This window comes from Pongo pygmaeus, chromosome X, assembly GCF_028885625.2.
Source record: "Pongo pygmaeus isolate AG05252 chromosome X, NHGRI_mPonPyg2-v2.0_pri, whole genome shotgun sequence".
In the NCBI taxonomy this organism is placed as follows: domain Eukaryota; kingdom Metazoa; phylum Chordata; class Mammalia; order Primates; family Hominidae; genus Pongo; species Pongo pygmaeus.
In genome coordinates, this window is record NC_072396.2 from 42759467 (window position 1) to 42786543 (window position 27077).

A 27077-nucleotide genomic window follows, 5' to 3' on the forward strand; every position below is an offset into this window, starting at 1 on the left:
TTTGTGAATAATGTGAGAAAAGTGTTTAAATTTAACTTTTTGCATGTGCCATTTGTTAAAAATTGTCTCTGCTGTTTGTTGAAAAGATTGTTGTTTCTGTATCATATTGCATTGACACCTTTGTAAACAATCAATTAACCATAAATGTAAGGGTTTATTTCTAGAATCTCAATTCTGTTCCATTGATCTATATGTCTATCCTTATGCTAGTACCACATTGTCTTCATTACTGTAGCTTTATAGTAAGTTTTGAAGTCAGGAAGTACAAGTCCTCTGACTTTGTTCTTGTTTTTCAAGATTATTTTGACTATTCTAGGGCCTTTGCATTTCCATATGAATTTTAGGATAACCCCTCAGTTTCTGTAAAAATGGCAGCTAGGACTTTGATAGGAATTGCATTGAATTTATAGAACAATTTGGGGAAAATTGCCATCATAATAATATTGAATCTTCCAATCTGTGAAAATAAAATCTCTTAGCATTTATTCATATTTTCTTTAATTTCTTGGCACAATATTTTATAGTTTTCAGTGCACAAGCAATAGACTTCTTTCATTACACTCATTTCTGAGTATTTTATTCTTTTAGGTGCTATTATGAATAGAACTATTTCTTAATTTTATTTTCCAATAATTTATAATAAGTACCTAGAAATACAATTGATTTTTTTGTCTATTGCTCTTATATCATACAATTTTGTTGATCTTGTTTATTAGTGCTAATAGTTTTTCAGTGGATATTTTGGGACTTTCCATACACAAGATCATGTCATCTGTGAATAGAAAATGAAATCGTTGAAAATGGAGTAGGGAACTCCAGAAGTCTGCCTCTTCATAAAAGCAATGAAAAAAGTGGCAAAAACTGTCAGAATCAACTTTTTCAGAAGTTTGAAAATTAACCAAAAGCTTGCAACAGCTCAGAGAGTGCTTATTCACGAAAAATGGCTGATTATTGGCAAGAACAGAGCTTTGCAGCATTTTAACTCACCCTGGTTTTATCTACCACTCCCCAGCTTAGTTATAGCCTTGAAAATAATATGTTGCATTCCAATACCAGTACTAGATGGGGCAGAAGGACCTGATTTGCAAAGAATTGCCTTTAGTAGATCTCTCTGGTGGCCCTCTTGAATACCTGGTCAAAAGATATGTCTTTATCTTGCCTAGCTCCAAACTCACCCAGTCCTAAATTCACTACCTGGGGGCATATTTATTGAAATATTTACAGGCAAATATTTTATTTATTGCTGCCTGTGGCAATGGATAATGGTTGAGACAAACAATAGACTAACCAAAAAGCTTGGTAAGAAAGTCTGAGATGTGTAGGGGAATAAGGGCTTTGAAAATTTCCAACATATTTCTGGGAATGTAGAAGGCTGCATGCAAGTCCAAGGCTGTGTGCATGCTCAGAAAAGACCTGAGAAGGCCTTAAGCTCACCTCTCTGGTCAACCTCGAGGCTCTGCACAAACCAGAAGTAAAGACCAAGGTAGTATTGTAGACTGCCTGTCTGAATGTTGAAGACACGCATCAGCATGCACAGAGAACGCCTCTGCAAACAGTGGGAGAATTTTTGGTTCCAGGCATTTAAGGAAATCTCTGTTCAATTGTTGGCTAATCACCAGGCTGACCAAACAGAGTCCTCAGTGACCAAACGTAAGAAAGAGTATAGACTTTACAGAATTATATCAGTAAATTATATCAGTAAAGTTGTTAGAAAAACAACAACAAGCAGTAACATCAACAAGCTCTGGGGATGAGGGAATATCTGATTTCCAGAGTTGCCATATTATGATGGTCAAAATATCCAGCTTTCAACAAAAATTTATGAGGCAAGAAAAGAAACAAGAAAATATGGCCCATGCAGAGCAGAAAAAAATGACAATCAACAGAAACTGTCCCCGAGGAATACCAGGTGTTGGACTTTGTAGATGAAAACTTTAAAATAGGTATTTGAACATTTTAAACACATCCAAAGAGCTAATGGAAACCATGTCTAAAAAGTGAAAGTAGGAGAACAATGTATCATCATATAAAGAATAAGAATATAAAGACAGAAATTACAGGCACACCTCATTTGATTGCACTTCACTTTATTGTGCTTTGCAGATACAGCATTTTTTATAAATGGAAGGTTTTTGGCAACCCTGCATTGAGCAAGTCTATCGGCACTATTTTTCCAACAGCATGTGCTCACTTTGTGTCTCTCTGCCAACATTTTTAAAGCAATAAAGTATTTTTAAATTAAGTTATGTACATTTTTTAGACATAATGCTATTGCACACAATAGACTACAGTATAGTGTAAACATAACTTTTATATGCACCAGGAAACCAAAAATTCATGTGACTTGCTTTGTCATGACATTTGCTTTATTATGATGATCTAGAACTAAACCTGCAGTATCTCTGAGGTATGCTTTTATAAAAAAGAACCAAACAAAAATTCTGGAGTTGAAAAGTAAAATAACTGAAATGAAAAATTCAATGATGGGGCTCAACAGCAGATCTGAGCTGGCAGAAGAAAAAATGAGAAAACTTGAAGATAGGTCAGTTGTGATTATTCAGTCTGAGGAGCAGAAAGAAAAAAGAATGAATAAGAATGAACAGAGTCTCAGCGACCTGTGTACTAACATACACATAATGGGAGTCCAAAAGGAGAGGAGAGAAAGAAAGGGGAAGAAAGAATATTTGAAGAAATAATGAAAAACATAAATCTACACATCCAAGAAGCTCCACGAACTCCAAGTAGGATAAACTCAGTAAAATGGGAATAGAGATAGTTTTACTTCTTTCTTTCAAACCTGGATATCTCTTTTTGTTTGTTTCTTGCTTGATTGCACTAGCTAGGACTTCCATTATGATATTAGATGGAACTGATTAGAGTGAACATCCTTGCCTTATTCCCAGTCTTAGAAAGAAAACATTCAGTCTTTCACCATTAAGTATGATTTTATCTATAGATTTTTCATAGATGATAGTCTGTTGAGAGTTTTTATAATGAATGGATATTAGATATTGTCAAATACTTTTTCTGAATTTGTTGAGATAATCATGTGTTTTTTGTCCTTCATCTTATTTATATAATATATTACATGAATTTTCAGATGTTAAATTAACCTTGCATTCCTGGGATTAAAAGAATCTCTTGTTATGATGTTTAATATTTTTCACAGGTTTCTGGTATTTTAGCTTACTTAAATTTTATTAAAATTTTTTCATCTATATTCATGAAGTATATTTGTCTGTAGTGTTCCTTTCATGTCATGTTTTTATCTGGCATTGGTATCAGGGTAATATTGGTCTCAGAAAATTAATTGGGAAGAGTTTCCTCCTCCCCTATTTTCTGGAAGAATTTATGAAAGACTGATTTAACTTCTATAAATGTTTGATTGAATTCACCAGTAAAGCCATCTTAGCCTAGGCATTTCTTTGTGGGAAGATTTAAAATTACTAATTCAATTTCTTGTTATAGGTCTAGTCATGTTTTTTATTTCTTCTTGCATTAGTTTAGGTGATGTGTATCTTTCTAGGAATATGCCCATTTCATTTAAATTGTTGAATTTTTTGGTATATGGTTGTTCATAATATTCTCATTTAATCCTTTTAATTTCTATAAGGTCAATAGTGATATCTCCTCTTTCATGTTTGAATTTGGTGATTTATATCTTCTTTTTTTCTTGATCAGTTTATCTAAATTTTTGTCAATTTTGTTGATTGTTGCAAAGAACCAATTTTTGGTATCATTGACTCTGTGTATTGTTTTTCTGTTGTCTATTTCATTGATTTTCACTGTGATCTTTATTATTTCTTCTTTTTGCTTGCTTTGGGTTTAGGTTTCTTTTCTTGTTTTACTTATTAAGGTAAAAGTTTAGGCGATTCATTGGAGATCTTTCTTTTTTGAAAATATAGGCATTTGAAGATATAAAGGTTTTTCTAAACACTGTTTTCTCTCTATGTCATAAAGTTTGATATATTGTGATTCTGTTTTCCTTCAGTTCCTTTCTAATTTCCCTTACATTTTTTCTATGACCCATTGGTTATTTAGAAGTGTGTTGTTTAGTTTCCAAGTATTTATTGACTTCACAAATTTCCTTTTATTGATTTATAATTTGATTCCAATGTGGTTGGAGGACATATTTTGTATTGTTTTAATCCTTTTATGCTTATTAAGTGTTATTTTGTGGCCAAGTGTCTTAATCCATTCTCTGCTGTGACAACAGAATACCTGAGACTGGATAATTTATAAAGAAATGAGGTTTATTTGACTCATAGTTCTGGAGGCTGGGGAGTTCAAGATTGGGTGGCTGCATCTGGTTGGCTTCCAGTGAGGGCTATGTGCTGCATCACAACATGGTGGAGAAGCAGAAGGGGAAGCAGCATGTGCAGAGAAACCAAACACGAGAGGCAGCCTTACTTTATAATAACCTACTATCATGGTAACTAATACAGTCCCATGAGAGTGAGAACTCACTTCCATGAGAAAGGCATTAACCCCTCTTAGTGATCTATTCATTTCTTAAAGGTGCCAGCTCCCAACATCACCACACTAAGGACCAAGCCTCAGCATGAGTTTTGGTGGGGACAAACAATATTCAAACCATGGCACCTGGCATATGGTCTATCCTCAAGACTATTCCTTGTGCACTTCAAAAGAATGTATATTTTGCTACTGTTGGGTGGGGTGTACTATAGATATCAGTTAGGTCCAGTTGGTTGATAATGTTGTTCAATTCTTCCATGTCTCTGCTGATTTTATGTCTAGTTGTTTTATCCATTCTATAGAGTGGACTATAGAAGTCTTCAACTATTACTGTGTTTTAATTTCTTACTTCAATTCTGTAAGTTTCTGCTTCATGTATTTTGGAGCTCTGTTGTCAGGTATGTGTGTATTTTGTAATTGTTATATCTTCCTGATTAACGCTTTATGATTATAAAATGTTCTTCTTTGTCTATAGCAATATTTTTTATCTTAATTTTGTCTGTTACTAGTACAGTGACTTTATTTCTCTCATGGTTGCTATTTGCATAATATAATTTTTGTATTTTTACTTTCAACTTTTACTATTTGTGTCTTTGAATCTATGTGTGTCTCTTGTAGACAGCATATAGTTGGGTTTTGTTTTATATCCAGTATAACTGTGTCTGCCTTTTAATTTGAATGTTTAATCCTTTTACATTTTTAATTAAAATTTTTATTGAGATAAGTGTATATTCATGTATAGTACTAAGAAATGACCCAGAACAGTCCCTGGTAAATTCTGCCTAGTTTTCTCCAACAACAGTAACATTTTGCAAAACTATAGTATAATATTACAATTTGGATATTGTCGGTGGTATAATCCATAGCTCTTATTTCCATTTCCCCAGCTTCATTTGTAATCATGTGTGTGTGTGTGTGTGTGTGTCTGTGGGTGAGGGGGTTTATTAAGTTCTATGTAATGTTATCACCTGTGTAGGATAGTGTATCCACCACCACAGTCAAGGTACTGAACAGTTCCAACACCACAAGTATCCCTCATGTTTCCCTTTCATAATTATACCCATATCCCTGTCACCCCCACCCTGCCCCATCCCTAATCCGTGGAAACCACTAATCTGACCTCTACTTCTAAAATTTTGTCATTTCAAAAATGTTATATAAGTAGGACTATGCATTATGTAACCCTTTGGGATTAGCCATTTTTTAAACTCAAAAGTATGTGGAACACTTCATGAATTTGCATGTCGTTCTTGCACAGGAGCCATGCTAATCTTTTTTGTATCATTGATATTTTAGTGTATGTGCTGCCGAAGTGAGCACAATCATTTAATTTTTAATGTAGTTATTGATATATTTGTATTTGATCTCATATTTTCCATTTGTTTTATATTTGTCTCATGCCCTTTTGTTCCTCTATTCCTTCTCTACTGCTGTTTTTGTCCTAAATACTTTTTATTAGTGTGCTATTTAAATTCCTTTTTCAATTGTTTTTAATTATATTTTTGGGAATAATTTTTTTAGTGGTTCTTCTGGGGGAATTACAGTATGTTTCTAAACTAAAAACAATGTATTTCAGGTAATACTAACTTAATTCCAGTGAAATACAGAAATTTTGCTTCATAGTTCTATCCCTCCTCCTTTGTGATATTATTATTTATAAATATTACTTCTTTGTATGGCATATTTCCAACAGGAAAGTTTTTATAATTATTCTTTTTTCTTTTGTACAATTGTCTTTTTTTTTTTGAGACAGAGTCTCACTCTGTTGCCCAGGCTAGAGTGCAGTGGTACGATCTTGGCTCACTGCAAGCTCCACCTCCTGGGTTCACGCCATTCTCCTGCCTCAGCCTCCTGAGTAGCTGGGATTACAGGCATCTGCCACCACCCCTGGCTAATTTTGTATTTTTAGTAGAGACGGGGTTTCTTCATGTTGGCCAGGCTGGTCTCGAACTCCTGACCTCAGGTGATCCACCCGCCTTGGCCTCCCAAAGTGCTGGGATTACAGGCATGAGCCACCGTGACTGGCCTATTGTCTTCTAAATAAATTAAGAGAAGAGAGAAACTATCTTTCTAAAGTTTCTTATATTTAAATACATAGTTACTTTTACTCATGCTCTGTATTTTTTGTGTGAATTTGAATTACTGTCTAGTGTTATTTTCTTCCTCCCTGAGGAATTTCCTTTAGTATTCTTTGTAAGAGAGGTCATGTTTATCTGGAAATGTCTTTGTTTTGTCTTCAGTTTTGAAATATAGTTTTGCTAGATATGGGATTCTTGGTTGACAGTTTTTTTCTTTCAATACTTTGAATATGTCATCCCACTGCATTCTGAGCCTTCATTATTTCTGAAGAGAAATCAGCTGCTAATCTATCAAGCTCTCCTTTCCACTTGTCTGTGATGAATTGCTTTTCTCTTCCTACTTTCAAGATTTTCTCTGTCTTTGCCTTTCAACATCTTGGCTATGATGTGTCTCTGTAAATGTCTTTTAGTTCATCTTACTTGGAATTAATTATGCTTCTTGGGTGTGTAGATTAATGTTTTTAATCCACTTGGGGAAGTTTGGGCCATTATGTCTTCATTTTTTTTTTTGCCTCTTTCTCTTTTCTTCTTTTTGAACTCCCAGTACACATATGTTGGAATACTTAATGGTATCTCACAGGTCTCTCAGGCTCTGCTAATATTTCTTCATTATTTTTTCTTTCAGTTCTTCAGATTGGACAATTTCTAGTGATTTATCTTCAAATTTGCTGATTCTTTCTATTGCCACTCAAATCTCTTATTGAATCCCTTTGTGTATTTTTTATTTCTGTTATCATTCTTCTTAACTCTAGAATTTAAAAATGGTCATTTAAAAATAATTTCTTTTTGATATTTTGTATTTGATGAGTCATTGTTATATTTTCTGTTTTGTCTTTTACATTTCTATTGCTATATAATAGTTGTACATATTTACAGGGTACCTGTGATATTTTGATACAAGCATACAATGTGTAATGGTCAAATCAGGGTAATTGGGATATCTCTCACTTCAAACATTTTTATTTTTTCTTGGGAATCATATTTTCCTTTGATTCTTTAAAGAGGGTTTCCTTTATGTTTTTGGAACATATTAATAACACCTACTTTGAAGTCTTTGTCTGGTAAGTCTGTCACCTGGGGTCTTTCAGAGTTTCTATTGCCTGCTGTTTTTGTTCTTGTGTATGCGTCACACTGTCCTGTTTTTGTTTTTATTTTTTGCATGTCTCATAACTTTTTGTTTAAAGTTGGACAGTTTTGATAATATATTGTAGCAACCCTGGACTCTGATTCCTCTCTCCCCTGATTTGGTTGTTGCTATTTTTGTTATTTATTTATTTTGTTATTTATTTGTTATTTGCTATTATTGTTATTATTTACCGAAATAACTATATACTGTCTGTCTCTCCAGCAGTGTGCAGCCACTGATGCCTCCACTCAATTAAAAAAAAAATCTTGATCTTATTTTTAAGCCTGTTTTTTTGGAGTCACGTCTGGGTCACCATAGCATAGTGGTCAGCCAAAGATTTAAAATTCTTGAGCCAATAAGGCTTTTACTGTATGGTGATGGATCTGCGTATGGTTTGGAAAATGGCATTCAAATTTTAGGCAGTTTGCAAGTCTGTCAGTCTTTACTTTCTGTGCTTTTAGGGTCTCACATTCATTCAGGGACAAGTAGCTCACTAAGACCCTCTTCAGTCTTTCCTGAGCATAAGCACAGCCATGTGGACACATGCAGCCTTCCAGATATCTAGGGAGCTTACCGAGTCCCACTCTGGCTGCCTTGATCCCTGGATCTTGCTGATAAATTTCTTGCTCTTCTGCTGGTATGATGTTTGGCCCAGACAGTAAGGCAATTCCAGGCTAGCTATGATTTTGTTTTTTTCCGATGGTTTACCCCCAAGATTGCTATTGTTTTCAACCATGCCCCTGGGCATGGGTTTTTCCATCCTCCATTCCATATCACATTAGCCCATCCAGCCATGGAGCTGCTGGTCCTCAAGGCCTGCCCTGCCCTGGTAGAACTACAGTGGCATGAAGCTGGGTGGAACAGCATGAAACAGTCTTGGACAAAAATACCAATCCCTCTCTATTCTTCCTGAGATTCAATCATTTTTCTTGAATAAATGCTCCTCATTTTTGTTCTGTTGTTGGTCAATTTTCAGATGCCTGAAATGGTTGTTTTTGACAATTTTATCCAGTTTTATTGTTGCTTTTTGGGATGAGGATTTGGTGAGCTCTTTGCTCAGCTATTCTGGAAGTCCTGCCCTAGTAATGGCCTTCTGAGGCTGTGTTTGCCATACACAACACCCAAATGGAATGCTTCTTAGAACATAGTGGTTCATATCCAGAGTAGTGTCTGCACATTGTGGGCAGGGCAAGGGTGGAGCAAGTTCCAGTGATATGCCTCCATAATATCTCATCAACTTTCAAAAGGAGACTTACAAAGAGATTGAGCATCCTGTATTCAGAGAGAAGATGAGCAATCAATGCCCGAGAAGTTTGCCATTCCATGTGGCAGTAAATGTGAAGGCTGGGGTGAGTGGGGGCTCCACACATCCAATTGGGGAATGGTCTTTAAGATGAGAAATCAAGAAGAAGCGGGGAACATTTTCCTTCCTGAAACATTAACTGTGAGAAATGAGAGGATGGAAAACCACCTGTGAGGGACATTCCCAGTTTAAAAAAATTACTAAGGAATATTTTTCTCATCCTCTTTATATATTTGTATATCTAGAAATACTTCTGTGTCTCTTTGTCCATTGTTCAACTCAGTGGTCTCTCTGGGCCAGGCTGTAAATGTATCGATGAAGCTGGACATCCTTCATAGTTGGAAGGAATGATGGCTCTTGTAGTATTGTGAAAGGTCTCTGTATGTCTGTGTGTGTTCAATAGGGAACCCCTTCCCACATAAAGCTTCTCAGAGTAACAGAGCTGCTATATGCAAATGAAGCTCTTTGATGTGTATTTTCAATTAATCACTGACTCTTGCACAGGATAAATGAAGTTATTTTCCCTGTTATCAGCTTTAATTCATAGGTTATAATGCTAATGAAGGTTGACTTTTTTTTGATGTTGCTTCTATTTTTATCATTGTCTTTTCCTTATTTTACTAATTACATGTGCAATGACATGGTATCTAGATTGATCTAAAGGCATCATTCTAAATTTTAAAAACCAACACTTAAAAAAAAGTAATCCTCACAAGTGTCTTATGCATGAGGGTGAGCGTTTAACTAATTACTATGCAGAAACCACATGTCAATTGCAGAACAATTGCCTGAAGGGAGCAGCAACTCACATAACCCCATTTTGGAAAAGTAGATCTGTTTTTATTTTATCTTTCTCAGTTTTAGCTGGTGTTTTAAAGAGAGATGTGATTTTGCAGCTTTGGGGATCACTCGTCTATTTCAGGAAATTGTCAGAACCAAAAACTGGAGGAATTCAGGAAGAGGGCTCTAGAGCTCTGTTCTAAAAAATGTTGTAGAAGCAGAGTCTTTGGTTTTTAATGGCCAAGCTCTGTCCATTTTGTAAGCAAATGTCACAGTAAAAGACAGAAATACAGCTCAGAGAATAGCTTCAGAAGACAAATGGCAGGGGAGGTCCAGGTAGCTATAACTTAGTGCTTTAGTCATCTTTAATGGAAATGGAGCCTTTAGCCAAGCCTAATATATAATGTATCATAAAACATATGTCTGTCAGTCTCCCAGGTACAATAAATAGGGAAAACACAGACCTCAAAGGGAGGCTATGGCATGCCTTGCAGAGGGGCTCAAATTACTTGGCTTGTTGTGGGGGGGGTTGAAGGCTGTGGGGAGGAATGATGTAATGTATATTTTTAGTGTTTCTAAGAAATGACTGTCTCCAGCCCTGTTCCGGTGGGCTGTGGGAGAGGGGATGGAAAGGGAGGGGCTGGGTTTATAGATCTGCACGGGGAAATTGAGTTGAGTGCCCGTTTTACAGGTGATTAAGCTCTTTCTTTTTTATTTGGAGTGTAGTATAGCAAGGAAGAGATAGGACACGTTCAACTGATGGCATTTTCCAGAATGCCCACCAACTTCTTTTCATTTCACTGTTGCTTTTTCCCTGGTGAAACAGCAGCCCAAAACACCCTAGTAAGGACCAGCTGTCTGATCCTGTGCTGAAGAGCTCTGGTTACTCTCCCTCAGCGGGGGCTCAGCCACCATCTGAATTTCCTGTGGTCCCAGTATGTTCTGCCTCTGAGCTGGACAGTCCTTCTGGGTAGATTCTTATCTTTTTCCACTACTGAGCCTACTTCTTTGATTACCCGTTCTTCATATGAGCTGCAAAATCTTGGGTGTAACCTCTATGACTCTCGGTTTTCTAATCTGTGTAATGGGAAGAATAAGCTATCTCTCTGGGACTCAAACACAGGTCTGCTTATTTCAACTCTAAAGCATGTTCTATGGCTCACCATGGATCCCTATGCTCAAAATGTCATCTCTGCTGTGTTTTTCTAGACTATGTCCTGCCTTTCCTTAGAAAAGCCCACCGAAGTCCTCTCAAAATGGATTAAACCAGCTCCATTCATTCTGTTTCTGCCAGGAATTCTCAATACTTCTTGATCTTTCTACTGTCTTACCTCTCCTGTGTCTCAGCACACAGGTGAGCGTGTGCTCAAGCATATGTACGTGCACACACACATGCACATATACACTCATGCTCATAACAGCTCCACACAGTATCAAGAGAGTGGCTCTTTGTGTGATGTGATTGGAAGTTATATTGATATCAGATCTGATTCTTTGCCCTAAAATGTGAGGAAACCAGCCCTTTATTCAAATTTGAAAGCCTCATTCTTTTGATTCATGATGATTTTTTCCATGCAAGTTCTGCTAGAAACGACTAAATTATTCCCTCATACTTTGCATGCATGGGCATAGGTGAGATCCTTGGAGAATAGGGGTGGGCTGCTGTCAGAGGAGTGGGCGGGTACCTAAGTCCAACCTGACTCACTTGCCAATGCCAGTGTTTCTCAGGATCAGCCCAGTCTACACAGTTGCATCTGGTTTGTTGATGTTATTGTCATTTATGAATATTTAAGCATGTTCACACTAGCCCAGTTTCTCAGTGATTTTAAAGCTCTCTTCAGAGCTTGAGCCCTCATTTTTTCCTTTGGCTGTCTCTTCTAATACTGTTTATATGGAAATTTCTTTGGTAGAATGGCTTTAACTTTTTGACTGTGACCCAGTGTAAGAAATACATTTTACACACAGCATGCATACAAATATATAGATGACTGAAACAAGGCTTTTCCAAAACTCTACTAACCTTTCCTATATTCCAGGTCAAATGAATTCTGGCTTATTCTATTCTATTTCATTTAAAAATGATGTCCTTGACTACTGTGGCAAAATTATTTACCAAACCGATTTCCTCATCTGTGTATGCAGCTAGACTACATTTTCTAGCATCCCTTGTGGTTCGATGTGGTCAAGGCACTGAGTTCTTGCTAATAAAATGTGATCAGGAGTGACCTGTGCCTCTTTAAGTTATGACTCATAATTCCATGTGGAATCCACCAAGCCTTTTTCCAATTCACTCGCTTGATACAGACAAACATTGTGGATATAGACAGAACGTTTGTGTCCCCCCAATTAATATGTTGAAATCCTAACCCACTATGTAATGGTATTAAGAGGTGGGGGCTTTTGGGAAGTGGTTAGGTCACAAGAGTGGAGCCCTTTTAAATGGGATTGGTGCACTTACAAAAGAGACCCCAGAGAAGTCTCTTCCCTCTTTTAGCTGTGTGAGGATACAATGAGAAGTTGGCCGTCTGCAACCTAGAAGAGGGCCCTCCCCAGAACCTGAGCATGCTGACACCCTGATGTCTGACTTCCAGTCTCCAGAACTGTGAGAAATAAATGTATATTTTTATAAGCCACCTAGTCTATGGTAATTTGTTATAGTGGCCTCAATTAAGACATGTGGAAATCTTGGAAGCCACTTGTTAAGATGGCAGTGCCTCAAGACGAAGTGAGCCTTATCCCCAGCCCCTGAATCTCTGCCTAGAATACACATTTTAAACTTTATGTGAGGCACTAATAAGCTTCTATTGTCTTGAATCACTATTCATTTGGGAGTTCTTTATTATGCCAGCTAACATTATCCTAACTAATTTACTGTCAATAGACTCATCAATTGACTATGTTTTTACAACTACACATATCATCCTTTCTATCTTTTGAGAGATAAAAATTCACATTATTTGCTGATATTTGTAGAAATTGTGTAAGTATATAAGAGTAATGATTATAATCACATATGAAGGTAGGGTGACCATATAATTTGTTATTCAAGTGGAACCATTTCCAGAGTGAAAGGGATTATTAATCATGGCTCCAGGACAATAGATGGAAAATGACATTGTCCTCAACAAACTGGAACATATGATCAACCATTATAAAGGGTACAGAGTGGGAGGAAGAATGGGGACTTTTTAAATTACATTTTTAAAAGTATTGGTCTATGGTGAATTGGAAACAAAAGCAGTTAATTCTTTATACAGGTAGTTTAAAAGCTGCCTTAAAGAATGAAGAATGGCAAACTATAGATGTGAGACAAGGAACTTGGTGAAAATGCTGTCAGGGATGCACAAGAGACTCACTCCCTTGGAGTTGTCGGCCAATCCAAAGTCCAAGCATGGGAGCCAGAGCCTGTAAGAGAGGTCTGGACAGGCCTCAGACATGAGCAGTGGAGCTCCACATCACTCAATCCTGAGGACAGAACTGGATCCTCCATCTTTTTTAGTTTAAAGTTTTCCAAATAGTGACTTTCCTTAGCACCTGACACCACTCTTTGATCCCTCTGAATCCACCAGACCCACAAGCAGTACTTTGTTATTGAAGAAACCAAAGCACTGTACTAAACAGATTGGTGGAGTACAGTTGTCAGAATATGTCTATGACAAGTATTTGGGATCACATCTGCAGGCCACTGATACTTAACCTAATCTTTTGCTCACAGCCCAGCATTTCTAAAAATAGCAACTGTGGGTTGTGATAGTGAAAGGTTAAACTCGATTAGTGTGGAGACTTCTTACTATAGAACTTTGAATGAAGCAAAATTCCATGCCTGGGATTTAGAACAAGTAAAGGGACTTCCTTAAGAATGGTCAAAGTACACTCTGCCCTTCCCATTACTGATGCTTTCAGGGATTTTTAGGGTTTTGTGGTCCCTGATTATTATTCTTAAACTCTGAATAAACTCACAGTATAGAATTAGCCTGAACAGGAGACAGGCTTCCTGGCAAGTTACAAATACCTTCATTCCTGGGAGGGGGGGAAATCAATAGAAGAACCCATGGGATTGCCATTCTTCTCCTTTGTCCCTGTAGCCCTTCAGTCTTCCCCTCCCTGACTTCTTTCCTAGAGCTCAAATTGAAAAAGCCTGGCATTGCTAAAGTTCCTTTACTGGGCTTCTTACACAGTGCTGACTTGAGATGAGTGGCTTATGTTTTTCATCTGTCACCTTCTTTCCCATCCTGCTAGGGGGGGGATACTAATAACACCTGCACTCTGTAAGCCCTAAAACTCCCCAGGTGGTTCCAGTGTGCAGCCAGGGCTGAGAACCACCTTTGGACCCTGCAGGCAGATCAGTGCTTCTCAAGCTTTCTGCCCGTATCAATCAGCAAGGGATCTTGTTAAAATACAGATTCTGTCTCACTAGATCTGGGATGGTCCCAAGATTCAGCACTTCTAACATGCTCCCAGGTGATGTCTTTTGCTGCTGGTCCTCAGACCACATGTTGAGTAGCAAGGAGGCAGATGATCTGGTGAGACTGCTGTTCATTATCAGATGCTGCAGGCTCTCTTCTGGTAGAACTAGAGTCAGGGATCATTTTTTGTGCCTCTTATATTTATCGGGTTACATAGCTGTATTCCACAAGGTAGGCCCCATGAGGATTGGCATCCATCTCCAGACAAGGTGGCATCCATCTCCAGACTCTGATAGTCTGGGAAGCTTAATGTTTGGATAATCAGGTTACTTGGGGTCTTATTCCATTTGTGCTACTGTAACAAAATACCACAGACTGGGTAATTTAGAAACAATAGAAATGTATTTCTCACAGTTCTAGAGACTGGGAAGTCCAAGATCAAGGCACTGGCAGGATTGGTGTCTGGCGAGGGCTGCTCTCTGCTTTCGACATAGTGCCTTGTTTCTGCATCCTCTGGAGGAGATGAATGCTGTGTTCTCACATGGCAGAAGGGACAGAAGTGCAAGAGAGGGCTCTCTTCAACCTCAAGCCCTTTTATAAAGGTGCTAATCCCATTTGTGAGGGCTCTACCCTCATGACGTAATCATCTCCCAAAGGCCACATCTATACCTCTTAATATTGTTGCATTGGGGGTTAAGTTTCAAAACATAAGGAGGGGACATCATCACTCAAACTACAGAACCTAGTGATAATTTTTAGATTCTTTGTTCAGCTAGAATTCACTGTTAATGTAACCATCCTTAAACCATTCTGAAGTTTTTACTTTGAAAATTTCTCTAACAAATAACCTACCCTACTAAATACTTTACATCACACATTCACGGAAGGAATCATACAATATTGACACCTGAAGGGTCTTGGAACCCAGCTCACCCACCACTCTGCATTTGAGGAGACTGGAGAAACTGCAGACTCATCCCTAGTATTGAAATATAATTTTCAAAATGTTAAAAACAGGACTTTTATACAAATATAGAATGAATGCTGTCAAAGATTTTATCCATCTCATTAATTAATGAGAGAGCCAACAAGATAGTAAGGTTGTTTCAAAGGACAGATATTTATATATAGTCAGTCAAAGGAATGATGAAATAAATTTGCCACTAGATACAAAACTGGCAAATGTCTTGTGGGACCATAAAACTGTAGCTAGTGGGGTCATCTCTACTGGACAAAAATATACAAATTAACAACTAAATTCAGTGTCTGCGCTCCAATTAGATAGAAATAGCAAAGCCAAACATAAGTGCATTCTCCTGGGCAATCAAATAATTCTTGGGTGAGCCTGCTTAAAAAGGCATTGAAGGGACATGCGTCATTTTCTTGCATTAGTTCCCAGTTTGGGGGATATATATATATATTTAACACTAGGCAGAACCTGAACCAGCATCAGGATCCCAGTGCATTTTTAAACTTCCCTGCTCTTGGTATATCAGTAATGACATCATGTTTGGCAGCTGTTTTGAAGCATTTCCCCACTGAAACAATGATATCAGTTGACAGTAACATGTGTGATATACTCCCCTGGGCTTGCCTGTGGTTATACGGGACCTCTAACCCAACCCTTTTTTCTCCTACTACAGAAAGCGTATGTAAATGTGTGACCTTGATATTATTATAAGATATATATATATATCACTATTACTACTTGTATGATATATATCTTATATATATTTGCTTTTTACTTAAGAAACTATTCTTAAACCTTGCTACTTAAACTATTATTAGTAAAAAAAACTTTCTTCACAGCTTACACCATAGCTGACCTCAACATATTAGCATGACATGACATGCCTTCAGGAACGATAATGTATGAGATGCAAAGCTCCCATGTTTTACAAAACCCCATTCTGCCTTACTTTAATTTGTTTCTGTTTCTTTGTAACTGGCCTTGCCTTGTGCTGTGGAATCTCAAATTCCATGCACTTGGCCTGACAGCAAGAAGTGCTGGAACATATGTTTTTTGAGACACAGTGAGTAATTCTTAACCATTTACTGCCCACCCAACAATTATGGCCTTGTGGTCACAGGGGACACTTGGCAAACTTCCCTAATGCCTGATAACTCTAGTTCATCACATAGCATCTGCCAAGCCTATATTTCAACTATCCAACAGGGATGAGGATGCATTTTTTAAATCCTCTGGGTCACATGTCTCAGTGGTTTTCCTCTGCTGAGATGATGTTCAGGCTCATGGTGGCTTCAGGATTATCATAAGCACCCTTTGTCTGGACATGTCCTGAAACTCAGCAGAGGCCTTCTCTCAACATGTCCTATACCCTGTGACCTTGTCCCTCTGTCTATGGCTGATTGATGAGTGAAAGAGAGTAGAAACCCAACTCCATTGAGATTGGTGAGGCTCTCTCTCTTGAAAATTTGGACCTTGGAACAGAGAGAGATAGCACTTGGAGAGGTTTTGGCACTGAGTCCTTGCCGAACATAGCTTTTTGTTAAATTGTTTTTAGTTTTCATGCTGTAGTTAAGTACAAAGACCTTTGCAACATGTCATCTAAAGATCATTTCACCCACTGCTGGGTTTGGACATCATTCTCTTGTCTTTCTCTTCAGCAATGGTGAAGTGGATACCTTTTCCCTGAGGAAGAGAAATCCATGGTTTGTTGCCTTTGCTAATAACAAAAATGTTGGAGAGCCAGGTGGCAAAGCTGTTGCCATTGGTATGTTTCACATGAACCACATTAAAACAACCAGAATGTCTTTCTCTGTTGGTCACACCAGTTCTTCCCAGGCAAGTACCCTACATGATCAGGTTAGTACCCTACATGATCAGAAGCACTTGAGTAATATACTATAGAAATGATCCCTGAAAGTATAGTAGTGGCCCCTTATCTGTGGTTTCCCTTTCTGGGGGTCTTGAACATATCCCTGTGGATAAGGGGGAGACTAGTGTATAGTCTTTGGCCATGGCTCTTTAGAAATTCAGTGGATGCCATCTAAGGGCCCTGGAACTGCCTGAGGCTCACCTCATCTGGTAAGGTAACAATTCCTTTGACTCTGAGATATGTTGAGGGTTTTTCTATTAAATTTCCCTCCATCTTTTGTTGTTATTAATTTTGTAAAAGTTGGTTTCAGTTGTTTAAAAGTGAGAACACATTAATAGAGACCTCTACAAAGTAATAGAGTAGATGGAGGCTGGACAGACTTGAGTTAAGGGAACTTTGGTTCTAGCCCTAACTGTGTCACTCATGTGATGTGACTGTGAATAAGCCATGTGCATTCTCCAAACCTTTATTTCCTCTACCATAATAAAAGGGGGTGAACCAGAAGAGCTTTAAGTTGATGCCGTTTTTTCAAGTGACTACAAAACTCCTTGACATCCTTCCATTGAGACATGGGGCTATGTTTCCTCTTTTTGAATCTAGGTGGGCTTGTGACTGTTTCAACCAACAGAGAATGGCAGAAATGACACTGTGTGACTTCTGAGCCTGGGTCCTATAAGGCAATGCAGCTTCTGCCTTGTTTGCTGAGACCCTTGTGCTGGAGCCCTAAGCCACCATGTAAGAAGTTGGCTACACTATGGTAGCCTTACTGTGATGAAGCCCAAGCCACATCCAGGGGCCACATGTTGGTGTTATAGCTGAGTCTCAGCTGAGCTCTTTGCCAACAGGCATTATCAACTGTTAACTATGTGAATGGCCATCTTGGCTGTCCAGCCCAAGCTAGCCTTCAGATGACATCTGCCTACAATCACGTGACAGATCCCATAGTGAGAACAGTCCAGACAAACCTTTCCAAAATTCTTGACCCAAATTCTCCTTATAACTCCCTCTGACTCTAATAAAATGATTGTTTTATAGCAATAAATTTGGAAGTTGTTTATTACACAGCCAGAATCACGGAAACTGTTACCCTCTGGCCTTTACACTCCTTTACACCCTTCCTCCATTCTTCTATCTGTCCATCCAGCCAGCACTTTTAAAGGTATGACTGTACATGGCACTGGGACCTCAAAGATTAATCAATAACTGTTCATGGCTTTGCAGAGCTTCCGGAGTATATGGGAAGGAGAGAACCAGCTTGAATCAAACCAGCTCAAACCACAGGATGTATTACAAAAGAGTAGCAAGACAGCATGTGCAGCAAGCACTGGAAACTTTGTATTTGGAATGGTTAAATCTGACTGGTAAGCAAGATTCCTAAGGTCCTGGATCTCATGAGGGGATATTGTAATAGAAGAGACAATCAATAAATTACTAAACAAGGGAATACATCAGCAATGGGGCGGATGGAGTGAGGTGAGTGAGGCTGGAGCATGGGAAGTCAATTATGAGGCTGAGGTAAAGTGCAGGTGAGGAAGGAACAGAAGGGAACAGAGTGAGTGAAATGGAAGAAGGCTGGCAGGAGAGCCAAGTAGCCGTGGGCACTAGACTGGGCTTGGCAATTGATTGAAGTGTCTGGTCTGGGTTGGCTGCTTCACATCATTTCTAGGCTCATCCACCCTCTTGGTTGGAGGGTGCATTGCCCTTCCAAGGGGCTGTCCTTGGACTCTACTGAAAACCTCCATCTCAAAACCTGCCTTTGTGAAAGATTGTGAAAACGTCATTCACATGAAGGTGTTAGTGACCAATAGTAAGGTTTAGTGTGTTATATTTTCCTAGGACATCAGTAGTCTAACATGTTAAACTAAAGGAATGAAACCCTAAGAATCAGAATGTCTGTAATTGACAAGAGGGGATTGTGTATTACTCAAGTCAGCCTGAGTCAAAAGCGGGTAAATGCAGCAGGGCTGTATGAGGGACCATTCAATCCCTTCCTCTTTATCCCCTAGCTTTCTATGTATCTTCTCTTTCATTCTCTCTGTGGCTCTGCATCATTCTCTCTTCCAGGTTGAATGGCTTTTTTCTGCTTCTCTGAACACGTGGGTCAAACACGGGAGCCCCAAATGGTGCCCTTGGCCCTGAAGTCTGCATTGTCTTACAAGTCCATCAGCTGTAGTTAACTACTGACCCAGTTCAGTCCCACTTCCAAATTTTGGGCAAGAGACCATAACCCAGCTTGGATCCAAGTCTTCCCCATTACACTGAGCTGTGAGCAGGCTTGTGGGGCTTCATGGCAAGTCAGGAGCAGGTTGCGTGGCAGAAGGTTGCCTGAGCACAGCCCTGCATGAGGAGGAGACAGTGATCACCTCTGTTGCACTAGAGGGAGCTTTTGGTGAAGGGCACCCCAAGATGCATATTCCATCTGATATATGATTACTCATAAGGCATAATTTGTCCTCAGTATTTATTCTGGAGACTATTGGCAGCTATTGCTAGAAACATTCTTCCCCTAGCTACACTGTTCCAAAAGGAGATGGAAAAGATCAGTGACAGCTGGTGGTTTGTTTCAATTCTTTTAAGTCTCAGATGACTGTAGTTTTCTGTTAATTAGCCTCCAGGAAAGCCCTCCTTTACTTTGTTTCCTGTGATGGAGCGATGGGCATTTCATCCTAGACATGGTGACACTTTCTCTGCAATTTTGCTTGCCTTATTTTTCCAGAAATTAAGGTGGATGCATTCCCTGTTGACTCAGTTGCTACAATAAAGAAGAGAGTCTAGCGCTTCTGAGAAAATCCTGCCCACTCAAACCTCAGGGGGCAGGGGGCAAGGCACTAGCCATCATTGAGTTCCTACAGTGTGCCAGGTACTGTGCCAGGAACAGTCCCACCAACCTCCTCCACTGATCTTATAGGAACGATGTGATGCTCAGCAAAGAGAAGTCCCATGTGGTGGATGGGTTTGTAACCACAACCACACAGCTTCTTATTTAGATATTTTTTTTCTATACATGGCATCATCATGGTTGTTTTTTGGAACACGAAGTCATAAGGTTATTAGATACCTTGTTTGAAGTAATGCAGCATAACTGTATTAGGAAATAACCTTCCCCTAGAATCTTCTGATACTTCTAAGTGGGGATGGTGTGTATGTATGGAGGATTTGCTATGAAGGGAGGATCTTCATTTTTGGAGGATGAAGGAACCACAAGAAGTGCAACCTCAAATGGAAGGTCTAAATTTCCTTTGTTTGAACTTAAATTTTCTTCTAAGAGAGCTTTAACATTTGAAAATCTTGCTTCTTAGAATGGAATAACTCCTTTAATAGGCTTCAAACAGAAAATTGCACAGTAACGTGCACCTTCTTGGGTTGACTAATTGTTGTTTAATGGCTATAATGGAATTGCTGGCCACTTTTGAACCTTCTGGCATTAATCCCAGAAGGATTAAACCCAGGAGGAAGGTAAGTAGGAAGTACTAATGTTGGTATTCAACTCAAAAGCTGTAATTGGTTGGAAAGTCTGTAGCCATAAAAGATTGCTGAAATCTATTGAATACATGAATCACACAATACACTTTATTTATTTTTCACAACTATCTTAACTGTAAGCAGTGTTATTCCAGCTTTAGAAAGAAGGGAATTTTAGGTTCAGAAGCTAAGTAACTTTCTCTGGAGAAGCATAAGAGGGTAGAGCTTAATAAATATAGATTCAAATCATGACTTATTGCTTGTTAGGTGAAGGATCTTAGCCTCAGTTTTCTCATCTGTAAAATGGTGATCAGAGTCTCATCTATAAAATCGTGGTCAGAGTCATCTATTTCACAATGTTTGAGTGAGGATGAAATAAGTTTCGATATGCTAGGCTCCTGCTCTGACTACTCCACAAGGCCATGCAGTCCATAAGAGGCAAGCCTTAGACTTGAACCAGGGCCACTGGATTCACATTGCCTTCCTTGGTGAGATTTTGATTTTAAAAATGAAGATAGACTGGTCAAGGAAAAGGTCTGTGGCTCAGAGTCAGCCCCTATGTTTAACTGATGGGAGACAACCAGTCCCTCTTCCCCATACATACATACACACATACATAATTCTTTAAGAACATGCGTGTAGGCCGGGCACGGTGGCTCACGCCTGTAATCCCAGCACTTTGGGAGGCTGAGGCAGGTGGATCACCTGAGGTTGGGAGTTCGAGACCAGCCTTGCCAACATGGAGAAACCCTGTCTCTACTAAAAATACAAAATTAGCCGGGCATAGTGGCGCATGCCTGTAATCCCAGCTACTCGGGAGGCTGAGGCAGGAGAATTGCTTGAACCCAGGAGGCGGAGGTTGCGGTCAGCAGAGGCTGTGCCATTGCACTCCAGCCTGGGCAACAAGAGCAAAACTCCATCTCAAAAAAAAAAAAAAAAAAAAAAAAAAGAACATGCGTGTATGGATTTAAGGATAATTCTATTAGGACAGAGCAAGATAAATCATACAATGATGTGGAATGTATACTTATTGACAGATGATAGTTCTGCTAGGCAATCCTTTTGTTGTTATTTGTTTTTCTTCATGAATCAATTTCATTGAGGTATAATTTATATACAATAAAATAAACCTATTTTATTTTTGATAAGTTTTGACAAATGTATACATCCGTGAAACGACCATGACAATCAAATGATGAAGCAGTCTCATTATACCAGAAAGTTATCTCATGCCCTTTGTGGTAAATTCCCCCACCCTTGGCCCTAGGCAATCACAAATCTGTTATCCCTATAGTTTCTATCTGTCTGAATTTCATAGAAATGAAGTCATATAGTTTGTACTTTTTTTCTGCTTTCTTTTACTTAACATAGTGTCTGAGCTTCATCCATCTTGTTTTGCTGATGAGTAGTTTATTCCTTTTTATTGCTGTGTAGTATTTAATTGTGTTTATATGCACATGTGTTTATCCATTCATCCCGGCCAGCAATTATTCAGCAAGGGTTAGAGCCAGATAGTACCACCTTAGACCTGGGCAACTGGAACCCCTCTCTGGGCCCTGTGCTTCAGATGACCTCACTCTGGCCCTCTTGCAAACACACAATTCCCTATGAGTTAGAATAACTGTGAGGCCAAGGGGATGTGACCACCTGGAACCCTCGCCTGGGTACACAGAACCAGAAAATCCCCTGCTTAAATGGCCATGAGCCTGCTTCCAGGGCCTGCACAGGCTGTTCCCCTGGATTAGTCCTCTTGAGGGTAGACAGTGATATACCCCCAAGCCTGAAGCAGGGTGGTCAGCAGTGGAAAAGGGGAGCGTAAGGGGTTGGGGGAATAGAGAGAGTACACAGATCTTGGATATGCAGGTTGAGCTGCTCATGTTTATGCATGCAAGTTTCCTCATGGGAAGAGAAGAGAGAGTCTGCTGTATGCTGGGGGCCTTTATTTCTATTAATTCCCCAGCCCACAAGTGATAGAGGCAGGCATGTAGCCATAGGAGTGGGAGCAGAAGGAAAGAAGAAACTCCAAGCAAGAGATGAAACTGTAAAAAGACAGAAAAGCAATTTTAGAGGTCACAGAACAGGGGGTTTTAGAATTAGAAATGATTTTAGATTCCATGTTCTTTCATTCTTTAATTGCATAGATGAGAAAGCTGAAGCCCAGAGAGGTTAAGTAATTTCTATAAGGTCACACAGCTAGTTAGTGACAGAGCTAAGATAAGAAGTGAGATTTTCTGATCTTAGGCCAGAGTTCTTTCAATACACACAAGAACAGTGGTCATCAAATTCTTTTGCTTGCATATCCCCTAAAATATTTTTGTTAAACCATGAATCCTCCTCACTTATTTTGAGGTTAACTTCTACAATATTTTTAATTAGAAAGTTAAATGGTTGCAAAGGATATAATTTCTAGCAGTTGGAAAATATTGTCATTTTAAAATAAAACTGTCATGTCACTCTTGGAAGCAAAATCTAAATGCCATACTCATTTGCTATCCATTGACATTCTTTTTTTAAACTTTTAAGTTCAGGGGTAAATGTGCAGGTTTGGTACATCAGTAAACTTGTCTCATGGGGGTTTGCTGGACAGAGTATTTCATAACCCAGGTATCGAGCATAGTACCCGTTAGTTATTTTTCCTAATCCTCTCCCTCCTTCCACTCTCTACCCCCAGGTAGGCCCCAGGGTGTGTGGTTCCTCTGTGTGTCCATGTTTTTTCAACTTTGAGCTGCCACTTGTAAGTGAGAAAAGTCAGTATTTGGTTTTCTGTTCCTGCATTAATTTGCTAGGGATAAAGGCCTCCAGCTCCATCCATGTCCCTGCAAAGGACATGATCTCATTCTTTTTTATGGCTGCATAGTATTCCATGGTGTATATGTACCACGTTTTCTTTATCTAGCCTACCATTGAAGGGCATTTAGGTTGATTCCATGTCTTTGCTATTGTGAATAGTGCTGCAGTGAACATACACATGCATATGTCTTTATGATAGAATGATTTATATTCCTTTGGGTATATACCCAGTTGTGGGATTGCTGGATTGAATGGTATTTCTGTTTTTAGCTTTATGAGGAATCACCATACTGCTTTCCACAATTGTGGAACTAATTTGCACTCCCACCAATAGTGTATAAGCATTCCTTTTTCTCCAAAATTTCGCCAGTATCTGTTATTTTTTGACTTTTTAATAATAGTCATTCTGACTGGTGTGAGATGGTATCTCATGATTTTTATTTGCATTTCTCTGGTGATCAGTGATGTTGAGCTTTCTTACATGTGCATATAGGTCAGATGTATGTTTTCTTTTGAAAAGTATCTGTTCATGTCCTTTGCCCACATGTTAATGGAGTTTTTTCTTTTTCCACTTGTAAATTTGTTTAAGTTCCTTATGGATGCTGGACATTAGACCTTTGTCAGATACATAGTTTGTAAATATATTCTCCCATTCTGTAGGTTGTCTGTTTACTCTATTGATAGTTTCTTTTGTTGTGCAGAAGCTGTTTAGTTTAATTAAATCCCATTTGTCAAATTTTGCTTTTCTTGCAATTGCTTTTGGCATCTTCATCATGAAATTTTTGCCTGTTCCTATGTCCAGAGTGGTGTTGCCTAGGTTGTCTTCCCGGGTGTTCATAGTTTGGGGTTTTACACTTAAGTCTTTAATCCATCTTGAGTTGATTTTTGTATATAATGTAAGGAAGGGGTCCAATTTCAATCTTCTGCTTATGGCTAGCCAGTTATCCCAGCACCATTTATTGAATAGGGATTCATTTCCCCATTGCTTATTTTTGTCTGGTTTATTGAAGATCACATGGTTATAGGTGTGCAGCTTTATTTCTGAGCTTTGTATTCTGTTCCACTGGTCTATGTGTCTGTTTTTGTACCAGTGCCATGCTGTTGTGGTTACTTAAGCCTGTGGTATAGTTTGAAGTCAGCTAGTGTGATGCCTTTATTCTTTTTGCTTAGAATTATCTTGGCTATTCAGGCTCTTTTTTTATTCTGTATGAATTTTAAAATAGTTTTTTCTAGTTCTGTGAAGAATGTCATTGGTAGTTTGATAGGAATAGCATTGAATCTATAAATTGCTTTGGGCAGAATGGCCGTTTTACCAATATTGATTCTTCCTATCCATGAGCATAGAATGTTCTTCCATTTGTTTGTGTCATTTCCAGTTTCTTTCAGCAGTGTTTTGTAATTCTCATTGTAGAGATCTTTCACCTCCCTGGTTAGCTGTATTCCTAAGTATTTTATTCTTTTTGTGGTAATTGTGAATGGTATTGTATTACTAATTTGGCTATTGGGTTGGCTGTTGGTGGTGTATATAATGCTAATGATTTTTGTACATTGATTTCATGTCCTGAAATTTTTCTAAAGTTGTTTATCAGCTCAAGGAACTTTGGGGCCAGGACTATGGGGTTTTCTAGATACAGAATCATGTCATTTGCAAACAGGGTTAGTTTGACATCCTCTCTTTCTATTTGGATGTGCTTTATTTCTTTCTTTTGCCTGATTGCTCTGGCCAGGACTTCCAATATTATGTTGAATAGGAATGGTGGAGATGGCATTCTTGTTTTGTGCCAGTTTTCAAGGAGAATGTTTCCAACTTTTGCCCATTCAATATGATGTTGTCTGTGGGTTTGTCGTAGATGGCTCTTATCATTTTGATGTATGTTCCTTCAATACCTAGTTAATTAGAGTTTTTAGCAAGAAGCATGTTGAATTTTATTGAAAGCCTTTTCTGGATCTCTTGAGATAATTAATTTTTTTCTTTAGTTCTGTTTATGTGATGAATTATATTTATTGATTTGCATGTGTTGAACCAAACGTGCATCCCAGGTATAAAGCCTACTTGATTGTGGTGGATAAGCTTTTTGATGCGCTGCTGGATTTGGTTTGCCAGTATTTTCTTGAGGATTTTTGCATCACTGTTCATCAAGGATATCCTCCTGAAGTTTTCTTTTTTTTGTTGTTGTGTCTCTGCCAGGATTTGGTACCAGGATGATGCTGGCATCATAGAATGAGTTAGGGAGGAGTCCCTCCTCCTCATTTTGGGGAAATAATTTCAGTAGAAATAGTAGTACCAGCTCTTCTTTGTACATCTGGTAGAATTTGGCTGTGAATCTGTCTGACCCTCGGTTTTTTTTTTTTCTTTTTTTTGGTTGGTAGGATATTTATTACTGATTCAATTTTGGAGCTCATTATTGGTCTGTTCAGGGATTCAATTTCTTCCCAGTTCAGTGTTGGGATGGTGTATCTGTCCAGAAATTTATCAGTTTCTTCTAGATTTTCTGGTTTGTGTGCATAGAGGTGTTCATAATATTCTCTGATGGTTATTTGTATGTCTGTGGGGTCAGTGGTAATATCCCCTCTGTCATTTATAATGGTATTGATTTGCATCTTCATTCTTTCTTCTTTATTAGTCTAGTTAGCAGTCTATCTGTTTTCTCTCTCTTATTTTTTTCAAAAAACCTACTCCTGGGTTTGTTGACCTTTTGAATATATATTTTTTTGTGTCTCAATATCTTTCAGTTCATCTCTGATTTTGGTTATTTGTCTTCTGCTAGCTTTGGGGTTGGTTTGCTCTTGGTTCTGCAGTTTTTTTAGTTGTGATGTTAGGTTGTTAACTTGAAATCTTTCTAACCTTTTGATGTGGGCATTTAGTGCTATAAATTTCCCTCTTAACACTGCCTTAGCTGTGTCCCAGAGTTTCTGGTATGTTGTGTCTTGGTTCTCATTAGTTTCAAAGAACTTCTTGATTTCTTCCTTGATTTAATTATTTACCCTAAAGTCATTCAGGAGCCGGTTATTCAATTTCCATGTAATTGTACAGTTTTGTGCAATTTTCTTAGACTTAATTTCTAATTTTATTGTGCTGTGATCTGAGAGAGTGGTTGGTATGATTTTTGTTCTTCTGCATTTGCTGAGGATTGTTTTACGTCTTATTGTAGGGTTGGTTTTAAAGTATGTGCCATGTGGTGATGAGAAGAATGTATACTCTGTTGTTTTTGGGTGGAGAGTTCTGCAGATGTCTATCAGATCCATTTGATCCAGTGTTGAGTTCAGGTCCTGAATATCTTTGTTAATTTTCTGCTTCAGTGATCTCTCTATAGGTGGAATGTTGAAGACTCTTGCTATTATTGTGTGGTAGTCTAAGTCTCTTTGAAGGTCTTTACAAACTTGCTTTTTGAATCTGGGTGCTCCTGTGTTGGGTGCATATACATTTATGATAATTAGGTCTCCATGTTGAATTGAAGACTTTACCATTATGTAATGCCCTTCTTTGTCTTTTTTTAATCTTTGTTGGTTTAAAGTCTGTTTTGTCTGAAATTAGGATTGCAACCCCTGCTTATTTCTGTTTTGATTTGCTTGGTAGATTTTTCTCCATCCCTTTATTTTGAGCCTATGGGTGTCATTGCATGTGAGATGGGTGTCTTGCAAACAGCATACCATTGGGTTGGGTTTTGCTTCTTTATCCAGCTTGCCACTCTGTGCTTTTTAATTGGGGCATTTAGCCTGTTTACATTCAAGGTTAGTATTGGTATGTGTGCATTTGATCCTGTCATCATGATGTTTGCTGGTTATTATGCAGACTTGCTTGTGTGGTTGCTTTAT

General features: G+C 38.5%; 1 non-coding gene across 1 annotated transcript; it reads right to left on the minus strand.

The window, feature by feature from the left end:
* Positions 1–5689: 5689 nt before the first annotated feature.
* LOC129025503 (U6 spliceosomal RNA) lies at positions 5690–5796 on the minus strand. The gene has a single exon (XR_008497258.1). It is a non-coding gene; the product is annotated as a U6 spliceosomal RNA (small nuclear RNA).
* Positions 5797–27077: the final 21281 nt, after the last annotated feature.